The 17,337-nt window shown below is 35.5% G+C and overlaps 1 non-coding gene across 1 annotated transcript; it reads left to right on the top strand.

The window, feature by feature from the left end:
- Positions 1-15,764: 15,764 nt before the first annotated feature.
- On the top strand, positions 15,765-15,840 carry TRNAD-GUC (transfer RNA aspartic acid (anticodon GUC)). Its single transcript has one exon. It is a non-coding gene; the product is annotated as a tRNA-Asp (tRNA).
- The last annotated feature ends 1,497 nt before the right edge of the window (positions 15,841-17,337 follow it).

Genomic DNA, 17,337 nt, shown 5'->3' on the forward strand with positions numbered 1-17,337 from the left:
CAATTAAAATAAAAAAATACTTGGCCCTGGAGTATTGGCCTGGTATGCGGGAGTCCCGGGTTCGATTCCTGGCCAGGGCACACAAGAGAAGCGCCCATCTGCTTCTCCTCCCCTCCCCCTCTTCTTCCTCTCTGTCTCTCTCTTCCCGTCCTGCACCCAGGGCTCCATTGGAGCAAAGTTGGCCCGGGCGCTGAGGATGGCTCTGTGGCCTCTGCCTCAGGCGCTAGAATGGCTCTGGTTGCAGCAGAGCAACACCCTAGATGGGCAGGGCATCGCCCCCTGGTGGGCATGCCAGGTGGATCTGGGTCAGGCACATGCAGGAGTCTGTCTGACTGCTTCCCCGTTTCCAACTTCAGAAAAATACAAACAAAAAAAAGATTTTAATTGATATTTTTATCAAAGATATATAAATGTCTAAAATATATAAAAGAAGCTAAAATTGTACATAGGGAAGTGTAAATTAAAACACCTATGAAATTCCATTTAACATTCAGCAGAAAGACAATAAAAAGTACAGATCATGTCAAATGTTAGAGAAAATGTAGAGAAACTAGAATTTTCAATAACATCTGGTAAGAATGAAAAATGGTACAGCTACTTTGAAGTACAACTTGGAAATTTCTCAAGAAGTTAAACCTAAACTTATATTACAACCCTGCAATTTTACTCTTGATAATGAAATCATATGTCCACACACAAGTGTTTATGTGGCATTATGCATAATAGTCAAATAGTGGAAATAATCCAAAAGTCTGTCAGCTGATGAAATGATAAAAAATGGATTTTTGCAATGAACTACTGGCTACAACATGAAATCTCATGATTTTGCATTGATACATGCTACAATATGAAAAGATTCTGAAAATTTTAAGTGAAAGATGCCAGCCTCAAAAAAACAATATATTGTATAATTCCATTTATAGAATGCTTCCAGAAAAGGCAAATTCATAGAAGCAAAACTATATTAGTGTAGTTTATCGAGCTGGAATGAGGTTTGACTAAGAGTAACCATAGGGATTCTTTTGGGTCTTTTGATCCATCTGATGATTCTGCCCAAAATACTAGAGTCATCTTTGCCTCAGTCATTCTTTCATATGCAATTCATTAATTAATAAATAAGGAAATTCTCTGGAATAATTTCATTGTGGATATACTTTAAATTCTGAACAAAAGTCTATGTTGGAAGATTGTATATGTATTACAGTAAGTAAGTACATTGGGTTGCTGGTGCCAGATGGTTTGGTTCAATCCTTACTCTGTGTGTTTGAGGGTGGTGGATTTAAGGGCAGGGAGTAATTTTAATATACCTAAAATAATTTGTAACTGTGTATAGTGGTATGACCAATTTTTTAAGACACTTATTTGTTAAAAAATTAGGGTTAATTTTTTTTAAGACTTATCAGACAAGATCTGGCACATCCAGTGTGGAATAGCATAGACAAAAGTGAAGTGGGGCATGACCTGTGGTGGCGCAGTGGATAAAGCATCGACCTGGAATGCTGAGGTCACCGGTTCGAAACCCTGGGCTTGCCTGGTCAAGGTACATATGGGAGTTGATGCTTCCAGCTCCTCCCCCTTTCTCTCTCTGTCTCTCTCTCTCTCTCTCTCTCTCTCCTCTCTAAAGTGAATAAATAAAAAAAAATTTAAAAAAAGTGAAGTGGTTTCCAGAAGTAGGAAGTGGGGAGGGAGAGGATAGAGAAAAAAGAAAAGAGACACATATATGGTGACAGAAAATAATTTGAGTTTGAGTGATAGTACACAACACAATCAGCAGGTAAAATGCTATGGAGATGTTTACCCTGAAACCTATGTGTTCTTATAGACCAATGTCACCTCATTAAATTTAATTTTTAAATAAAAATAAATAAATAAAACATGTTGCTTTTTAGGCAATCAAGAAAAAAAAGACTTATCAAGATTGTAATGAAGCAGAGAAAAGAAAAACATGATATCATGTAAACTCATTACACTGATGTTATTTTGCTGGGGTTTTTTTGCTCAAAATAAAGATAGAAAAAAGTAACATTCATGGGAAATACCGAGAATATGAGCCCATTGTCTCATAAGGTATGTAGAGTATGTATTTCCTTAAGATTTATAATACATTGTTAACCAGACCTAGGGAATTAGTCTATTTGAAATGTTTTAAAAGATGGGAAAAGTTCACACATTTTATTTTGTGACAGACTTAACCATGTTTAGAAATAAAAATGTACTAAGGTAGAGTAAGATTCTGTTTTTTGTCTGTGTGTGTGTTTGTGATTTTCTGAGAATTCTAGTTGATAACACAGGTGTTTTGATTGTAAAGTAGCATAATATATTCATTAGTGGTACTCTGTTTGCATTTGTTTAAGAGGACATTTGGATACTAGAATAACTTAATTTCTTTCACTTAATTATTCCATATTGTGTGTCTGTCAAGGAGACATAAGATATAACACTTGAGGGAGGTAAAACAACTAGAAAGCAAAAGGGATTAATTTATTATCAAAACATAATCCAGCATTAATATTAAATAGTGGAAAAATGAGTGAAGGTTTACAAGTAGTACCAACTTGTTTTTTTAATAAATGAGTACTTAAATGGTCAGATAGATTGATAGATGAATCTTGGTAAGATAGAATAATACTCAAAACTATTTTGGGAACCAGTATCAATTCTCTTATAATTTGGTCTTGAATTATTCTTTTCCTGTGCTATATATAAATGTGAATGTATAGTCAATGAATTCTGGTATGACAAAAACTGTTGAGCTTTCTTTCATTAGGCATAAAGAGAGAATAGAAGTTGTAACAAAAATCTATCATTATGGGATGTTACTAATGACTTTTTCTTCCCTCATGTTAAGGTGTTCTGGGGGAGTAGACTGAGTGGTGTGTTATGAGCAACTTGTATATTTCTTTCCTTTTGTTGGTTTGTTTGGTTTCTAAATTTAGTCAACTGGGAAGGCCTATGCCAACCCTCAAATGCTTTTTAGAAAAAGTAGTATCTTCTTTACTCCAAGATGCAAGACTACATTTTAACAGAAGTCTTAAAAACTTGAGCTAAATAAAATTTGTTTTTTAAGAGAGCAACCCATGTGATTTATCTTAATATTTTAAAAATATATTTTCTAAGGAAAAACAATGCATATTAACATTATAATAACTTTAGCTTATTAATATTAATAATTTATTGTAAGCTTTACAAGTCTTATAATTGGATGACCTTATAATAATCCAATCAGATACCAATGCACAAATAGAAGTACTTTAGTTCTCTATTTAGTGTAAATAGTTCTGAACTGGAAATCAATCAAACTCACATTGAGAACAGAATGGACACTTAACATGTGGAATAGTATACGTTAATGAGAGTGTGCAGCCTTAAATTACATAAAACAATATAGATAATTCTTTCAAGCATAATGAAAAGGAAAAGTTAGACAAAATGAGTATATGTTGCATCATTTTATTTTTAAAAAGAACAAAAATAACGACACTGTTAGTTGTCCAGATACTGGTTTACCTTGAGGATAGGGTGTTGACTTGAAAAATAAGTTTCTAAGGGTGCTGGTAATGATCCATTTCTTCCTTTTTTAGTTTTTTTTTCCTTTGATTTAGAGTCAGGGAGAGAGAGAGAAGCATCAACTCATTGTTCTATTTAATTGTGCACTCATTTGTTGCTTCTCATATGTGTCTGACCAGGGATTGAACCTGCAAACTCAGCCCTAGAATGGTATTCTATCCACCACTGAGCCATTCAGTCAAGGCCAATGATCTTTTTCTTGACTTGGGAGCATATTACAGGAGTGAGTTCAATTTGTGAAAGTTAATCAACCTGTATAGTAACAATATATGCCTGTTTCTTTATGAATATTATTGTAGCATATCGGCTATATGCCCAGCAATGAATTGAAACAGAGGGAACAAAAGAAGCATAATACAGTGAATCTTTACAGCTTAGATATAAAAAGACACTTAACATTTATGAAAACATTAGATTTTCAACTAGGAAATATATCATTAAAATTAAAATGTTATAAGTTGTCTGTCTAGATCAGTGATTCTCAAAGTGTACACCAGGGTGCACTGGTGCACCCTAGAAGATTTCCAGGTGCACCCTATTGTATTCCAGAGAAATATGTGCCTGTTGGGGACCAAAAAACCAACAGGGTTTTTGGAGTTTAGATTTTGGGGGGACAGAGGTGTGGGGAATTGGCTGTAAGCTGACAGTCTGCCCAACCCCCCACCTCACTTGTCTGATTAGGTTACAAAAGACAGTTATGCTGTGGTGCTGGATTGTTTACACTACCTCCCATGTTCCCTGGAAAGACTGGAGGCAAGTTTCTTCTATCCTTTGTTTGGTGTAAAGTTAAGATGATATGTATGGTGGGGGTCTTCTGCACTTGGTAAAATTCTTGAGTTGCCTTGGAAATGTGATCAGAGATCATTTAGTTGCTAATGGCCTCACTTTCCCCAATAAATAAAGCAAGATGCGGTTTTTGGGCACGCTTTGTTCTTGCCAGCAGCAATTACAGGGCCCTCCTGACCCTGTATTTTATTAATTCCACACCGTTCCCTCTCGGGACCTGGAATTACTAGCTGTGCTGATTTGTGGCATGTGCCCAGATATATAAATAAATATATTTTCTCTGTTATAACATTTCATTACAGAAATACCACTCTTTTTGTTAACACATCATCATTATATTTATTATTAACACATCATTATATTATTTTTAGATAAATATACCCAAATAAAATGGATAGATTTCTCAAAAAGAAGCATGATATTGAAGAACTCAATTCTGGAAGTGAGAAAAAGTTAAGTGTAAATAAAATAGGACTTGAAGGCTGACAGGAAGAACTTAATTTATAGCATTTTCTATTGCTTAACACTGAACAATATGATTGGATTAAAAACCCAGTCATGAAAGCTTCAAGTGATTTTGGTTTAACATTAACAGAAGTAGAAGAACTGGCTGCTATATCCACTGATTGTAGATTGATGATTAAACATAAAGAATTGTCTCTTGAAGCCTTTTGGATTTCTATAAAAGAAGAATATGCAGCAATATCTAAGAAAGCTTTGAACATTTTACTATAATTTTCAACATCCTATTTACGTGAATTAGGATTTCCTACCCTCAACACAATTAAGAGTAAAATCGAGGAATTCTTCAAAGTATTGATGAGGAAATGAGAGTTTGTCTCTCAAGTATATGCCCAAACATTAAAGAAATTGCTGGGACACATCAGGCTCATGTTTCTCATAAACACAAGAATGAAAAAACTTAACACATTTGCACTGGGACCTGCCAAATTTACTAAATCTTACTAAGAATGTATCTATATATATATAAAAAGATAACTTTTTGTAGTTTTTTTTTTATTTTTTACTTCCCTTTTTTTAGAAATTCTAAAAAGCATAACTCAAAAATGTAACATAAAAATGCTTTTTAATCCCAGAATAAATTTAATTTTGTCATATTTATTTGGTTTAGTTACCATAAAAGCCTGCTTGGACTTTATATTTTTTTCTTTAATATTTGACTTAATTATTATAACCTATTTCTCAGAAATTTGTATATAGTGTGCCTACAATCATTTGTAGGATTTTAAATGCTCCCCGACTTCAGAGTTTGAGAACCACTGGTCTAGATTAAGCAAAAACACGAGTGGGATCTAACATAGGCAGATAAAAAATATTAGAGAAGGGTAGAATTGAAATTTGCATTAAAGTATATCTTTGGACAAGTCTCATCTCAGGCTAAATATGTGACAATTTAAAGATCTTCATTATAATCCCTCTGGACTATTAAAAGCAATACCATCAACAATTAGCCTATAAGACAATTCTCACTTGTAAAATATACTACTTATTAAGTTATCAGTTGTTATCTGGTATTTTTCCATTCTGTAGTTCAGTTGATTTCGGTGGCACAAATGATACCAAAATTTAATAGTGATAGAGTATTTGACTATTTTTATTTTAAACACATGTTCTGTGTTACCTGTAGCTTGATTCATCCTTTCAATGGCTAGCAACAACATAAAGTGCTACCTATATATTTCTTCTAAAAGTAAATTTGACTAAAAGGGAGTAATGTCATTTTTATGTAAAAACAAAAGGATTTGAAATAACTTCTCATCATCTGTAGCTATCTTCCATTTTCTATTCTAATCTCTTTAAGAAGGAAGATTTATTCTTGCAGTTGTACATTGTTATCTATACAATCAAGTCGTTATTAAGAAATGAGAATGAGTTAGCAAAGATGACATTGTCCACATTCATTTAATGTGCTGCCCCATACTGCAGATCCAGGTCTGCGTTCATGCTCTGGCTTACCTCAAGCAGAGATGGTCTGGGGAACTTTAAAATTGTTCGCCTCCAGTGACTTTTGCTGGGCCATTATATCCACCAGACCTGTTAGTCCTCCAAAAGCTTTCATTTATTCACTTTGATCATCATCATCCTCTGCTCTGCTCATCATTCAAACTGAAATGATATTCAGACAAACAGAAAATCTAATTTATCTTCTGATTTACACAGGTGCACGTGGAGATATTCAAAAAGAAAACTAACAAAGCTGCTTTATAGCTACAAAAAAATGAGCTTTTCTGTGTAAATAAGCTAAAGAAAATCAGATTTGTCTGTAGTGGAATTGTTTAGCTAAATAAACAAATTAAAGTAGCTAAGCATCTAAGCATGTAGTTAAGTGTAAGCAATAACAATTATAGTAAAGTACTATTGAAGAGTTAACCTTGTGTCTTAGAGCTAACTGCCAAAACATGTGAATCAGGAAAGTGGCTAATAGGGTCTGGAGTTCTTCCAGTAATTCAAATATTCATGAAATTATATGAACCATATGCTTGTGAAGTCATCACCAAACTTTTAGTAAGTACATTGAAACTTGTGAAATTGATACTATTGGGAATTACGCCAAATGACATCAGAAAGCTGCTTATTTTTCCACAGCTTTATTAATGCTAAAGATAGGGAAGGAAAAGAACTAAAATAAATTTCACCCTGGAAAGGGAAAAAATTGTTTAAAAGGATCCACAGTACAAGACAAATAATATTTTTATGAAGGAACAATGTTATTAGAATACAGTATAAACACGTATTTATTTTTGTTCACAAAATACATTTTTCTTCCAAAAAGTGTTTAAGGGTTTACCAAGTTTTTTTTCTAATTTTTATTTATTGTTTATTTTTTTATCAACTTTAACATGGTGGCATTGATTAATAAGAGTACATAGGTTTCAGGTAAACATTTCTATAACATTTGAACTGTTGATTATGTTGTATATCCGTCACTTAAAGTCAAATCATTCTTTGTCACCTCATGTTTGTCCCTCTTGACACCTCTCCCCTGCTCCCTCCCACTACCTGGTTCACCCAATTCCCCTTCCCCCTCTCCCACGTTTCCTTCTCCATGGTAGGGTTTACCAAGTTTTATATACATTTCCCAGGCCTGATCCTTGGCAACCTGCAGGAATACCTGAAATGTCAGTCCACAGCTTCCTGAGTCCCTGCATTGGTTTCCTGGGGCTGCCATAAGAGGGTTCTGCCAGCTGGGTCATTTGGATGACAGACATTTTTCTCTCAGTTCCAGAGGCCAGAAGTCCAACAGGAGAGGGTAGCTAGGTTTCTTCCTCCTAGCGGCTGTGAGAGAGAAGACCGTGCTTGTTTCTCTCCTTGTTCCTGGCAGTTGCTGGCAATCTTCATCATTGCTTGGCTTCTGCTCGTTGCCAAAATTTCTGTCTTTATCTTCACATAGTATCCTTTCTGTGTGCAGGTCTATCTCAATATTTTCCCTTTTTATAAGGAAAGTGGTCATAATGAATTTGGGCGTCCATCCTATCCCAGCATGTCCTTAACTTAACTAATTACATTTTCAATAACTCTGTTTCCAAATAAGATCACATTCTGAGGTACTAAGAGTTAGTAGTTTATTAATTAAATTTAGAAGTGACTCAGTTTAACCAATAGTCCCCATTTAAAAAAATCATATATGTGTGGTAACAGTCTTAAAACACAACATAAATCAGAATGAGAATCATGAAATGGCAGGGCATCCTAAAAATGTTCATGTTTAAGTGGGTCTATTTCAAAAAATAGAATAAGATTTTATTTTATGAACATTTTTATTTATTTAAAAACCTTTAGCTTGTATGTCTTTTGTCAGATAAAGTAAAAAAGAAAATGACACGTTTCTATTATTCACTTAATTAATTTGATTGAGGACACATACTGCCATAAAAATACCTTCACCATTCTAGATCTTATCAACATCTTTTAACAGGTTCTTATTTTTCTCAAAAAGAAGGCTTTTCATTACCTCAAAAAGTTATTTTCCTTATACTCTTTAGGTCAATACATTTCATGGGCATTACAGCAAGGACAAATATGATATTTTGATTGGCATTTTCAAAATCAGCAGGTTCATTCATGTGTTCCTATGCTTTGAAAGATTTTGTTATGTAATAAATGTCATTTGTCATTGAAGGCCAGAGACCTTACATTCAGTTGCTGAATGTAAACCTAATATAGGTAATTTGCACCTTGTGATTTTTCACAGCTCATTAATATCTTATGTAATTCAAAAACAAATGTAATAAAATATTTGTGTGGTTGTTGCTATGGTCAGTAATCTTCCCTGAGATACTTGTCATTTTAATCCTCTGATGTTAGAAATAATACCTTCTTTATTTAACAGCTTAGCATTTGATTGACTGTTACAGTTACCATGTGTCAATCTTTTCATGTTATGCTTGCTGAATGTCACTGAGCCATTGGTATCAAGTACAGCAACTCGGTGATTATAGTGTTGAAACCAACCCAGAGAGAACCTTAATGGGATCAATATATTTTGTTTAAGGTGCTAACGTGTTAACCTTAATTCATTATAACTATACCTTTGTCTTTGTACTTCCGTGTCATTCGAGTAACTATTATCACATACCCCTACCTTCTTTCAGCATCTCCTTTACCTTTTCAAATTTGATAATATCTGTCACAGATTTTACTTTAAATTTGTTCTCAGTGGTATGGTGTTGTGCAAGGGGTACTGGGCTCAATATTATACTCACTTACTTTGCGATAATAGTTTACAAATTACTCCTACTCTTTTTTTCCAAATATACATCTATAACAATCATACTAATGAAATAATACATATCAAAGCATATTTGATGTGTTAGGTGTACAATTTAGCTTGCATGTTCATTTGGTTTAGATTATTACTATCAAAAAGTAAGATACTTTAACCTTTAAAACAATAGTTTCTGAAGTATCAGTATAATTTTACGAGTAAATAAATTTGAATAGATCTGTACTGCATTTGTTGTAGAATAACAGAACTCATATCAAACACTCAACTATAAAGGAAAAAAATAAGGTGAAAAAATTAACTTGCTTGTCTTAAACATTACTTTTCTTTCTTTAATGAAAAAAAAAGAATCATTTTCCTAATTGAAATCTTATCTTTGGGTATTTAATTCCAGAGTTCTGGCTTGTTGAAATTAAAGCTGGTTTTATTTCCCATTTTATCTTTTTTCATATGCGCTAACACTCATCACAAACTATCATCAATATTTATAGTGGTATACAAGAGAACCTCTACTTCCTCCTTATTTCTTTGTTTATGCAACAGCATCACATTAGGAAAGACTGTAGAGGCTCTAAATAGTTCGTTGTGTGTGTCATTTTCCCATGCAATGCTTCCTTCCAATGTCACTGCTACAGCAGGCAATGTCACTGCCACTGCACTTGTCCTACATAAACAGTGGAATTGCTGCTCTCTCTTTTTATTATAACAAATCATGCACTATGTTTTATCACCCCATTTAGCTATAAATAAAATGGTTATATAAAATTATGTAAGCATTCATAGCAGGAAAGGAGGTCAACCAAAATTTTAGAACAGAAATACAATTTTAAAATACCTGTTCATTTCTTTTTTCCCTGCCACTACTATATCATTCTATCACCATCCATCTAAGGGTGGTTATAAAATTTACAAGTAGTTTACCATGAATACATAAGGTGACTGTGATATAGATAAAGAAAAAAAACTCCTTGGTAAAGAATTTCAAGATTTAATCAAATGCTTCATTTCTTCCTCCATCTCTCAATTTCAAATAGTCTTTTTCTTTTTCCCGATGTACTTGCTTGTTTCTATTTTTTTGTCTTTTCATTTTTAATCTCTGAATCTTTGGACATGATGTTCCATTCATCTCTCTAAGCAAATTTATTATGCACAATTATCAAATATCCTTGAATAAGTAAAGGGCTTTTCTTAGTAAGGAGAGATTTTGCTCACATAGAGGACTTTGATACATTCCTAAAGAATAGGTATTTATATGTATTTAGAATGTAAGCAATTTCTACCACTATGATAAAAATTCTGGACTAATATGGTAAAAGTGAATCTGGGAAAAGTTCATTGTTAGCAATGTAACCCATTGGTTTTTGACACGGAGTTATTATATGTATTGCATTGTGTTCAAACTCTGGAGACACTTGTTAAAATATAGATGTTCAATATCTATTCAACACACATAATATGAACATCGCAGGCTTATTTATTCTTTAATTATTATTTAGAGTCTAGACTGAGTGTATCAAACAGAACATTTTTTTGTGTGTGTGTGACCAGAAGAAAAGTAGAAGTGAAGATTAGATATGTGTCTATCATGGATATACATACTCATATAAATGATCAGCCAGGAAACCTGGATGTGTAAATAATTGGTATAAATCTGAAAAGTGAAACAGTTAACAGAATGATACAGGAATTTAAGGTAACGGAGAAGATACAAGGGTATACAAGGAGTGATGATGAAATATTTTTTTTACTCATTCCGGTTTGGAATAATATTGGTGCACAATAATTTACATATACATTTACTGTTAAAGGTATAATTCGGTTATAACCTAGACTAAAAATATAACAAATGAACAATTTACAATAGGTATTATAGACAAGAAAGCAAAGATTAGGTTTCACATTATGAATTTATTTGCATTAGTGAGTCAGTAGTGCTGTTATAGATAATGACAAGATTAAGTATTTCATTCATTCACATTCTTTCTATGAGAGGATAAACTCTAAGTTTGAATGTCGCTTTAGAAAAAGGCCCAGCTTCTTCAAAGTACAACTAGAGAGCACAACACTTCTATTCTTGATTATACTACTCAAAATAATTAGCACCAAGAATAAACCATTTTTAAAATAGCACGCTTGTTCCATATTTTACACCAGTACTCAACTCAGCATTTCCTATTGCTAGTACTGAGCTAGAGACTGGATCTATAAAGCTTTTGAGAGAGACAGAGGGGTAAGTGCCGATGACTTTGTTTATTGGCTACAGTCCACGCACTAAATTATGCTTACTTTAAATGGAGGACATCTTTAAGTTAGATAAGCAAAATGTTCAATCTTATCAAGAAAAGAGCCCATTAGAGGATTTTAGAATTCATTCCCCCAATTTAATGTTAGCAGTGTTATAAATTAAATTTCCTATACGAAGCATGATAAAGCCAAATTTAAAAGATGAAGGAGCAGCTGCTGTTTCCCAAGAGAAGGGAGACAACAATTTGTCTTGGGAACTAGAGCTGTTAGTTCTCTATCACATTTGTTCCCACTCTCACTCTCTCACTTTTCTTCCACCTCAATTCTTCATCTCCCAAGGAATCTTTACTCCCTTTTCTCAGACCCTTCTGCATGCACGTATTTATCTTTGCATTCCTTATCTTAACGTATGTCTATGCCCAGAGACAAAGTCTGCCATCTCTTTCCCTCATCTGTATATTCTATCTTCTCACCATCACCTCATTCAACTGCCTTCTAAATATGGTAGTTTTTACTTAATTTCTACTTGACTACATGTATCATGAAGTTGATTTTTTTAAAGTTTTTTTTTTTCATTGAATTTATTAGGGTGACACTGGTTAACAAAGTTATGAGGATTCAAGTGCACAATTCCACAACACATCATCTGCACACCGTACTGTGAGTTCACCACCCCAAGTCAAGTCTCCTTCCATCAGCACCTCATCCCCCCATCCATCCTCCACTGCCTTACTCCCTCCCCCCAGCAATCACCACGCTGTTTCCATGTCTGCAACTATTTTCTCTTTTTCTTTCTTTTTTGCTCAGTTTTTTCAATCTCCCACCCAGCCTGCAACCCCTCCGCCTAATAGCTGTCAGCCTGCTCTATATCTATGAGTCTGTCTCTGTTTTCCTTGTTAGTTCATGCTGCTCATTACTCTCCTGAAATACAGAATATGTTTTTCTCTTCCTTTTGTAATCCTTATCATCGTCTTACCATTTTTTTTTTCCTATTTAATTGCTTTTCTTGACATTGGTTGACAAAACACTGAAGTAAAAATTTGGAAAAACGGCAACAGCAAAGGAAGTCTAGTCGTAAAATATACCTAAAAAATATTTTAGGCCCTGGCCGGTTGGCTCAGCGGTAGAGTGTCGGCCTGGCGTACGGAGGACCCGGGTTCGATTCCCGGCCAGGGCACACAGGAGAAGCGCTCATTTGCTTCTCCACCCCCCCCCCCTCTGTCTCTCTCTTCCTTTCCCGCAGCCGAGGCTCCATTGGAGCAAGGATGGCCCGGGAGCTGGGGATGGCTCCTTGGCCTCTGCCCCAGGCGCTAGAGTGGCTCTGGTCGCAACAGAGCGACCCCCCTGGAGGGGCAGAGTATCGCCCCCTGGTGGGCAGAGCGTCGCCCCTGGTGGGCGTGCCCGGTGGATCCCGGTCGGGCGCATGCGGGAGTCTGTCTGACTGTCTCTCCCTGTTTCCAGCTTCAGAAAAAAAAAAAAATTAGAAAAATAGTTCTTATATGATATTTTGAATGAATTTTATTCTTCCTTAAAATTATGAACCTTAGAGCAGAAATTTCCTTTTCTGGTCTGATATATCGGGCAACTTACAGTGTTTCGCATCAGGTTAGTGAATCTTACCTGTTTCCATTCTCAGTCTTGTTCCTGTTGCTGTTATTCATTTGAAACGCTTCAATAGCTTTCAATACCATTACTGAGTTATGATCCCAACTATGCATAGTTTTAAAGGCTTCTGCAGTCCAAGTGAACATTTCATATTGCAATAATGGTGGACAAACAATCTAAGTGCCCACACTGGTGTCACTTAGAAGTATGATACAGAAAAACAAAGAAAGTTTAAATGAAAAGTCTCTGATGATGAGCGAAGTTTCTGTCTTATTTGAGCATAAGCAACCTGAGGAAATGGACAGAAACTGTCTTCATAAGGGAAAGATAGTTTTGTTTTCAATCAGAAAATCAAATTCGGAAACAAAAAAAAGGAATGCTTTTCCATACTGAGGTGTATAATAAAAAAATTAATCCATATTGTTGCTGAGACCCATTAGTCTCTAGTTTTTAGACACTACTGATTTCTATTTCGCTAAAGGTGTGTAAGATTAAATGTATAGTTTAACTGTCTGTAAAATTAGACAGTAACATATAGGAAGCTAAATGCAGTTGATATATTATTTGTGTGTGCGTGTGGGTTGGTAGGGATGCATGCAGTAGAGATATATGATTTGAAAGATAATCTAGTTTAATATTTTAAATTTCTAAAATATTTCTGAACAATAAATATCTAGAAAAGTCTATGAAGATAACTAGTAAAAAAAACCCACTCAGAGACATGGTCTAGGATAGTCTGAGGCAAAACATTCAGAGCAGAACAGTTAAATGATTATGTAGGGAAGTGTCTGAGTTAGTTCCACAGCATGATTTATCTATTTTTGGAGTAAAGGAGGAAAAAAACACAGAATGAAATGGAATAATAGACAGTTTGGAAAGCTGGCATTTCTATTGCCTTTAGTAAATATTTAAGTAAGGTAGAAATGGAAATCTTTTTTATTTCTGTAATAAAAGAACAAAGTTGGCAAAAGATATTGTGAAGTTTAAAGGCCTTGTTTGAAGTGTATTGACAACTACGAGCTATAACAATTTTAGAATGACCATGTAAAACAAATTTTTGTGGTAAAATCTCTGAGGTATGTTGTCAGACAAGTGGAGGACAGGAACATCTCTCAAGTAATCTGTAGCTACCACGTGCTGTAGGCAATGGCCTGTAGTCCATCTCGGTCAGATGACAGAGAAGTCACCTATGAGTTTATGAGACATCCTGTCCTTTCTTTTATTTTTTTTTTAAAGACATTTACTGCGTAATTGAAAATCATTGTGAACAGATTGTAAAAGGACAGCAGGGCCATCTTGACTTAGCAATAGAAACAAAGAATGATATTAGATCAGAACACTTACATTTCATCAGCTCCAAGTTGAGCTGTGAACTTTTACTTAGTTATTATTCTTTTTTTTTTTTTTTTTTTAGCTTTGAGGTCCTCTTCGTGAAATGGAAATACTCTGTATTAAAAGTGTAGGTGTGAGAATTAAATATGAAAATTTAAATCATGGCTAATTGACAAATAAATTTATCTATTATTTCAATAAGCATTTAGTTTCTATCCGAGAGACGAATTATGTTAAATACTGCAAAAACAAAGATTAATAAAATATAGATCCTCCCTTCATACAACTAATAGAAGGAGAGAGACATGTGGAAAAATAAATGCCCTGGTTTTTCACAGAGGTCAAGATAGTATGTGGCCCATGGAGGGAGGGTCAGTTTTATAGGTATGAATGAGATCAGAAGGTGTTTCATTGAAGAGAGATGTGTGGTTGGTCAGGCAGTTCAGAAAGGCTGGTACTGCTTGGTCAGATGCAGTGCCTACGTTTGAAACCATATTGGAGTAGTAAGGAGCATGTACGAAGTCCATGCATTTGAAGAAGACAAGTATCTTATGAAATGGCAAACTGAATATAGAATAGTTATTAATACATAATTTTGAAATAATTCTCACTCTAAAGACAGAGTGGAAACAGAAAGAAAAAAATGTTTACTGCCTATTACTATGAACAGTCTTATATAGGATTTTTGTGTGGGCATAAGTATTCAGTTCTCTGAAATAAAATATTTCTAGAAATGCAACTGCTGTAGCATATGGGAAGTACATGTCCAGTTTTGTTTTTTAAATAAACTGCCAAAATATTTTCCAGAATGACTGTGCCATTTTATATTCTAGTGATAATATATGAGAGACCTGGTTTCTCTGAATCCTCACCAAAGACTAATAGCAATCAAAATGTCTCTCAATAACTAAATGATTAAGCTATGCACACCATGGCATGGGATACTGGTCAGTGAACAAAGGAACAAACTATTGATATTGCAACAACTTAGATGGATCTCTATTATTATTCTGAGTGAAAAGATCTGAACTCAATAGGTCCATATTGTATCATTCTACTTATGTAACACTCTCAAAGTAATAAAATTATAGAGACAGAAAATAGATCAGTGATAGCAGAGGTTAGGGATAACAATGGGAAGAGGAGGTCTGTAACTATAAAGGAGAAACACATGAGAGATCTTTGTCTTACTGGAATAGTACTGTGTCTTTATTGTGGTGGGAGTTACACAAATCTACACATGGGATTAAATGACACAATTACACACATATACTGTCCTCAATGTCAAACTCCTAACATTAATATGGTGCAATTAACAACAATGCAAAAAAACATTGTTAATGACAAGAGAAACCATTTGTACATGACAAGTAAGGGAAGGAAAGGTGTGGATACAGTAGATTAAAGGAGCAAAAAAATAGTCAAATACTTTTTTGGGGGGGAGGGGAAGCTTAGTGTTATTTTTAATGTCTTGAAATACATATTTACCCTGGCCGGTTGGCTCAGCGGTAGAGCGTCGGCCTGTCGTGCAGGAGTCCCGGGTTCGATTCCCGGCCAGGGCACACAGGAGAAGCGCCCATTTGCTTCTCCACCCCTCCCCCTCTCCTTCCTCTCCCGCAGCGAGGCTCCATTGGAGCAAAGATGGCCTGGGCACTGAGGATGGCTCTGTGGCCTCTGCCTCAGGTGCTAGAATGGCTCTGGATGCAACAGAGCGACGCCCCCAGAGGGGCAGAGCATCGCCCCCTGGTGGGCATGCCAGGTGGATCCCAGTTGGGCGCATGTGGGAGTCTGTCTGACTGCCTCCCCGTTTCCAGCTTTGGAAAAATGAAAAAAAAAAAAATGAAAGAAATACATATTTACACATTTAATAAACTTTCACTTTTGCATTTTTTTTGTACTTTTTTTTATGAAGTTGGAAATGGGGAGGCAGTTAGACAGACTCCCGCATGCACCCGACCAAGATCCACCTGGCATGCCCACCAGAGGGCGATGCTCTGCTTATCTGGGGCGTTGCTCTGTTGCAACCAGAGCCATTCTAGCGCCTGAGGCAGAGGCCATAGAGCCATCCTCAGTGCCCGGACCAACTTTGCTCCAATGGAGCCTTGGCTGCGGAGGGGAAGAGAGAGACAGAGAGGAAGGAGAGGGGGAGGGGTGGAGAAGCAGATGAGCGCTTCTCCTGCGTGCCCTGTCTGGAAATCGAACCCGGGACTCCTGCATGCCAGGCTGATGCTCTACCACTGAGCCAACCGGCCAGAGCCTAGTCAAATACTTTTATTTAAAATATAAAAATGCATTAAACATATGTCCTCTTAAAATAGAAAATATAACCTGTTCAGTAGACACTGTGCCACTTTTTCAACATTGGAACTACATATTGATCAAGTTTTCCATATGTAATATCACAATGAAAAAATAAACATAAATATTTTTTTACATAAAAACTTAATTATTAATGCTATTTCTAACTACTATTTGTATACTGCAGTTTCTATAATTTCTTACAGAAATGGCTCATTTTGTAAAAATTTTATAGAATTTAAAGAAAACACTTAGATTAATTTGTATTAATTCCATGCATTTGTTATTCATATATATACATACATATATATACTCACACACACACACACACACACACACACAAATATACATGTACATATGTAAACTTTTTTTCTTAATGAACACTTTTATTTCCTCCTTTGCTTAGTAAAGGGAAATCCAAGATCTTTCTTTCTTTCTTTTTTTTTTTTTTTTTTTTGTATTTTTCTGAAGTTAGAAGCAGGGAGGCAGTCAGACAGACTCCCGCATGTGCCTGACTGGGATCCACCCGGCATGCCCAGCAGGAGGAAAATCTCTGTCCATCTGAGGCGTCTCTCCGTTGCGCTGAGAGCCATTCTAGTGCCTGAAGTGGAGGCTATGGGGCCATCCTCAGTTCTGGGGCCAACTTTTGCTCCAATGGAGCCCTGGCTGTGGGAGGTGAGGAGAGAGACAGGAAGGAAGAAGAGGGGCAAAGGTGGAGAAACAGACAGGCACTTCTCTGTGTGCCCTGGCTGGGAATCGAA

The sequence above is a fragment of the Saccopteryx leptura genome, chromosome 3 (assembly GCF_036850995.1).
Source record: "Saccopteryx leptura isolate mSacLep1 chromosome 3, mSacLep1_pri_phased_curated, whole genome shotgun sequence".
NCBI lineage: Eukaryota > Metazoa > Chordata > Mammalia > Chiroptera > Emballonuridae > Saccopteryx > Saccopteryx leptura.